A 6,647-nucleotide genomic window follows, 5' to 3' on the forward strand; every position below is an offset into this window, starting at 1 on the left:
TAATTTTTGGATAGATCTGTATTGCCCACAATGCCCTAGAGTCGAACCCCATAGTACGATGGAGTTAAACCAGATCTCTTTTTGTTTTCACATTCAACGATGCATATTTTACATCCAAATTCATATTTCAAGTAATGTTTATAGTTTGGCATCTGTTACAAATCTAGCATACTCCAATACTTTGCTTTGGAGTAGCCTTTTGGTCAATTTTTCTCAATTCCATTTTTTTGGATAGGTACTTGATGCTCACGTTTGAATGGTACATACTATAGAATGATATCTCCTTGTTGGCTATGGTGGAGTTGATATGTTTTCTGATTAACTAATGTATGATATTTTTAAGTTGTTTTTCCTTGTCCTGATATTTGAAAGGCATAAAAGGAAAGAAGAATGGAATGCTTTATGATTGTTAAATTAATTAGAAGTTAGTGGAATATATTAGGAATATATAACTAATTTTTTCAATTATATATCACTGAAAAACATGCTGAGTATTAAGAAATAGATAACTGCCTACTTGTCTAATATGAATTTATTGTTATCTTATTTTCCAAGTCTTTTAAGTGTAAAAAATGGTGCAAAAGTGGATTTTATGCATTGAAGTGTCGTGCTTTCCAAATCCAATTCAAGTAGTTGTGAAATTTGTCCTTCACAATATGGAGACAAATCATGTGCTCCATAGAAGAAAAGAAGTGCTTGGAAGGACGGCAAACAATGGAGCATACTACATTGCCCTTGTTGAAGGGATGAAAGAGGAAAAAAAAACATGATGTCAATGATATTGCAGTTTTCACCAACTTGGAGCTAATATGTAATCAAATGAAAGAAATCTATTGGGTTCAAAAGGACAATTTAAAACCCCTTTATAGGGAAGCAATAAACTGGATTAGTCAATTTCAATATTTTACCATTTCTTACTTTGTAGACATCCACTACAACAAAAATCATTGATCAACATCAAGACAGGTCCCCAGTATGCGAATGGGTTGTTGTTATCATTTTTCTTGGGTCTATTATGGCATGGTTCTTTCACTAAAGAGGAACCCGTTAATGTATTATTTTTCCCCAATTTGTAATGATTATGGTTTTTTGTATGCATGACAAATTTATGGAAAAATGTAATATATTCCATGTATATGGACAAATATATTTGAGAAAAGTAATTGGTTCATGGTCTTGTGATTGTCATTAAAACATTATGGTTACAATATGATTAGTTATGACACACATGATTTTCTTCGAAATATTTTTCAACATATGTTGGTGCATTGCATAAGTTTGTGTTTATTGATGGTTGGACAAGTTTGTCCATGGTAGCTTTCATTCAAAACTATTTTTAACTATTAATGGTGTAACATTAGATCTGATTGTATTGTTGATGACTTGTAATGGGTTTTGATGTATTTTAATCGAATACCCTGCTACTAATAATAGGTTACCAAACACCCTCTACTGGATATCTGAAGGACATTTCTTTTTTGGAATAAATTGATTTCTTTAACTATTATATGAACAATGAATGTACACTGGGAATTTTATAAAAAAGGTCTCCCAAACACAACTACAAAAGTAAATTAGCTGTCTTGGAAACAAGTTGAACAAATCTGGTTTTTTCATTTATATATGCTTGATACATACTTGTAACAGTAAAACTATTTCACTTGCCTTGAACATTAATGATTTTGTTGGAATCCATTGACATCTCTGTTATCTCACCTTCTTTAGACATTACTGATGTTGTTGGCACCAATTGACATCTCTTCTTTAACTGATGGTGCCTCCACTAATGTTGTAAGTATCTGAGTAATCTCAGCCATGGTGGGCCTAGCTAATGGATTTTCTTCAACACATGACTTTGCAAGTTTGGTGAGGTCCAGAGCTTGGTCTATGGCATATACTTCATGCAATGAAGGATCCATCCAACCCTTCAATTCTTTTGTTGGATTGTTGGCTTCCAACAAAGGGCCTATGGTTTTAGCCAAGAGAACTTTTGTTGCCTTCATCAATCTTTGTGGTCACTTTCCCATGAGAAATGTATTTATGAGCCATGTACGTAGGTGTACCTAAGCTATTATGCTTGGTACCCATGGTGAAATTTTCTATCTTGGCCTTCAATTCTTCATTCAACATAATATTGTTGCTTGTGATGTCCTTGTGCACATAACTAGGATGTTTTTGTTCATGTACATAATGCAATCCCATGGCCACATCAAGAAAGATATGGAGCCTCTTATCCAATGTCAAGAAGCAAGAAAATGAGGTTATAAATTTGTTTTTCATGACTAAACCACCATGAATCCAATCACTGAGAGACCCATTTTATGCATATTCAAACACCAGGTAAGAATGATCCTCACCTTCATTGCAGATCCTCGGGAATCGAATAAGATTATTTTGTTGAACTTGGCACAAACTTCTTAGCTCATCCAAGATCCCTTTCTTGATATTCTTAATAGCCAAAGGAGTACCACTCAAGTACCGTGGTAGAAAAAACCTTCTATTCTACAATTAGGAATGAAGTTCTCAGTTTCTTTATTCAACTGATCCAATGTGTATGTAAGCATTACAAAATCTATTGTCCCTGTCATTTTCTCCTTGAAAACATTTTTCCCTCTGACACTTCCATCTTCTCGCTTGGGTATGATAGGCCTCTTGTATTGATCCATTGTAGGTTATTTGAAGGACTTGTTATTCTTTCTAGTGACCAACAAAATTGCTCCAATTACACCTGTTGCTCCAAGTATTCCTATAATAATGCCAATGTATAGACCATGTTTTAATTTCTTATTCTTTATTTTATCCTTGATAACATTACTAGAGACATTATGAACTCCATGGATTGTTTCATATTGGAGTCTTTTCATATATGATTTTACAACATAAATATTGTTGGGCTAATAGGAAACATTTATGTGATTAACATAACTAATAGGAATGATGATGATAATAGTAATCTATCACAGAATAGTGATCATTTAGTTGAAAAAGTCAGTGGTAAGGTTCCAAGTTCTGATAAATAGTTTGTCACATTTTAGAACAAAGATCCTTGGACGGAGTCATGCTAAATATATGTTTACAGCTAAAAATATATGAGAGATGTTAGTCACTCACACGGCATAAATATGCACAAGGTCCAATTTTTTGAGGTTCCTCAACAAGATGCAATTAATGAAGAATTATTTGATATTGAAAAAAAATAGTTTGCTTCAGGTCTAAGTTAGATTTGTCACATTCCTGACACATGAAAATACAGATCATAAATATAATGTATTTAGCCTTGACAGAAACTCAGGAAATGCACTTAATCACATAATAGAGTAAATTTGACAATGGCTTGGATCTTAGAATTGTTAAAAAGTTGAGATCTTTATCTCATTTTTCTTATATTTATAGTTTCTTATGGTATACATCAAGATTTCATTTATAATACATACACTAGCTATGTTGCGCATGGAAAATTTATTTACAAACAATGATAAGAATACTTGTTGAATTCTAGCCATGAGTTTTCCAAGATGTTACACAAGACTTGACTATTGAATTGGCAAAAACTTATGCAAAGCATTATCAAGTTGTCATAATCTATATAGTTGAAGGGGGGGGGGGGGGGGGGGGCATTGCTAAGACTTGCACCCACTTAGAATGTGTCTCATTATATTCCCATATTGTCACATGGGCACTTTCCAAAAATTCTAGGAGGAATGCCATAGATATATGTCCCACACAATTCACAATGTCTAGAGAATACTCAAGTGGTGATGGTAAAAGAGGGGGGTATTCATACCATAGGCCTTTGTGAGTATTACAGTCCACTACTTTTCCCCCTCTCTTCAAAAAATATACTATATATTCACTGCCATATCATGATGTCAAGATGGAAGAATACTCCTTTGAAGGACTCCTCCAGACATCTGAAGCAATTACCTCCTTTGTTCAAAAACTACATAGCTCCATCATCGCTGCTAAATTTTGTTTCAAATAGCATTTTCCATACCTTCTATCCTTTATGTTACAACTTATATATGGTTGACTCGAGTAATGTTTTGATGAATCATATACCTTCACGAAAAATGTAGGAAATTCACCATATATGAGTATTACCTTATATGAATTTTTAGATGCAACCATCGTGATAGCATGTATGGTCTAAGTAATATTTAGATATGGTAATATGCAACACTGTCTAGTGAGAGGGTTGCACAAAATGAAATTTCCAAGAGATGACCCAAAACAAATAAGTCCTCCTGTGGATGAAATTGGCACTTCACATTTTTTGTTAGACAAGAGGGGATATTGATATGATGTCATTTTTTTGACATCTATGCCATCTAAAATGCCTTGATCAATCTTGGAGTCCACCACGTAGAACCATGGACAACAGAATGGGACTTTTCAACAAGAATTCAAAAAACTTGGAGAATATATCATTGAATTCCATCCTTTGCACACTGAACCAAAATTGAAGAAGGGAGACATAGGAAACCGTGCAAGAACCCTTTCTAATAAATCTTCATGAAGTTCAACACAAGATATGTTATCTATTATCATAGAATCCTCACATAAAATTGATGCATTTAACTTTCTCCTCTTCTGTTTTGACCTGCTTTCAACATGAGTTACCATATTACTTATTTTTAGGACTACAGGAACCAACTGCTTCTCCATCACAATCCCTCAGTTTGATGATGTTCCAAGCATAATGTTGCACATAAGAGGATGTTGGAAATAGTAACAAAGCTGCAAGAAATCTGCACTCAACAACTGAGCACAAGAAAAACAATGAGAATCATATTATATAAATCATATATCTATATATTGTATTTATTTTTTATATGATACTTAATGTTGATATATTTGGTTTGATCATGAAATTTTGAATTCTTGGCCAATTGAATTGTAGAAGAATTGTCAATGGATAGAGGAGTTGAAGTCTTTCATTTCTCCTATGAATCTTCAAGTATTTTGCAAAGCCAAATTATTTCTTTTGTAGCTAGAGCTGCTACAACATATTCGGCTTCAGTGGTAGAATCAACATGAATAGATTGTTTTTGTGATCCCCAACTAATATTTATTGATCCAAGATTCATCAAACAACCAGAAGTTGAGACTCCATGCTACTTATCACCATCAAAATCTAAATATGAATAACTAGTAAGATGGAAGTCTGAAACTTTGGAATATTTAATGCCATATGTTTGAGTCCCTTTTATATATTTAAGTATTATTTTTTCTTCTACCCAATGACCTTCACAAGATTGATGCATAAATATGGAAAGTACCCCTACAACAAAATTTATGTCGGGATGAGTAGTAGAGAGATAAATCAAACTTCCAATATGTTTCCTGTACTTTCTTGGATCTTCAAATGGTTTTCCTTCCTCGAAAGTAAGTTTCATATTTTGTTCCTTTAGAGTGGCAACATAATTACAACCCATCATTCTATATTTGTTCAATAAATTTCCAACATACTTCCTTTGAGAGATAAAAATATGTTGAGGTTTTTGATGAACTTCAATTCCAAGATAATAATGAAGTAAACCTAAATTTGACATATCAAAAACCTTTTGCATTCTTTCTTAACCGATGATATATAGTCATCGTTGTTCCTTGTAATCATCAAATCATCAACATAGACAAATATATCTACAAATAATATTCTAACCTTCTACACAAAAAGAGTTGCATCATCTAGGTCAAAATTCTTATAATTCAAATTAAGAAGATGTTCAATTAATTTCTCATACCATGCATGGGGTGCTTATTTCAAACCATACAAGGACTTCATCAGCTTACATACCATTTTTTCTTTCCATTGGAAAGAAAAACCTTATGGTTGAAACATTTTAAACATATTCCTTCAAATATCCATTTAGGAAAGTAGTTTTTACATCCATATGATGAATTTTCCATCTTTTATGTGCTGCAATAAAAAACAAGGTTCCAATAGTGCCTCATTTATCTGTAGGACCAAAATTTTATGTGTAATCAATATCTTATTTTTGTGCATATATCTGCTACAATTCTTGCATTGTACTTGTAAAGTGAACAATCAACTTTATATTTGGTTTTATAAACCCAATTGCAACCAATGGGTTTGATGTCACCAGGAGGATCTACCAACCTCCAAGTGCCATTTTTAATTAGTGCATCATACTCCCTTTGCATTGCATTTTACCATTAATTACAACTAACATCTTATTCAAAACAAGTAGGATCACTATCAACAGAGAAATTATATTTAGAAACATAAGAATAGTTACCTGAAGAACATATGTTTTCCCCCAGGAAAAATCACAATTTTTTTCAGAGAAAAGAGAACAAAATTATATGTTGTAAATGCTATCAAGAATATCCATAATGGCTGATCCTATTGACCAAGATCAATAATAACTAATGAAAGAGTTACCCTATAGTATTCTTTCCTACCTTTCTTTTTTTCCACTTTCCCCCAACTACTAGAGTTGGGGGTGGATAGTATAATGGTCCTTTGAGACTTAGTTATATTTGGCGGGATTTCTTTGTCATAATCCGAGCCATCTAAAACATGAGTTTGTTTAGTGTTGTTGCTTCTTTGGTGGAGGAAATCATCTCATTCTAATGTTTTTTTGTAGTAGACATTGGAACTAAAGATGATTTGGGTATTGTTT

At 32.9% G+C, this 6,647-nt stretch overlaps 2 pseudogenes; both read right to left on the reverse strand.

The window, feature by feature from the left end:
• Window positions 1-1,721: 1,721 nt before the first annotated feature.
• On the reverse strand, window positions 1,722-2,666 carry LOC149243281 (serine/threonine receptor-like kinase NFP; annotated as a pseudogene).
• Window positions 2,667-3,463: 797 nt separating this feature from the next.
• Window positions 3,464-4,623, reverse strand: LOC149243282 (F-box only protein 13-like; annotated as a pseudogene).
• Between the last annotated feature and the right edge of the window lie 2,024 nt (window positions 4,624-6,647).

Source organism: Pinus tabuliformis, chromosome 8, assembly GCF_031772625.1.
Source record: "Pinus tabuliformis cultivar Carrire ecotype Pingquan chromosome 8, CPIR1, whole genome shotgun sequence".
Classification (NCBI taxonomy): domain Eukaryota; kingdom Viridiplantae; phylum Streptophyta; class Pinopsida; order Pinales; family Pinaceae; genus Pinus; species Pinus tabuliformis.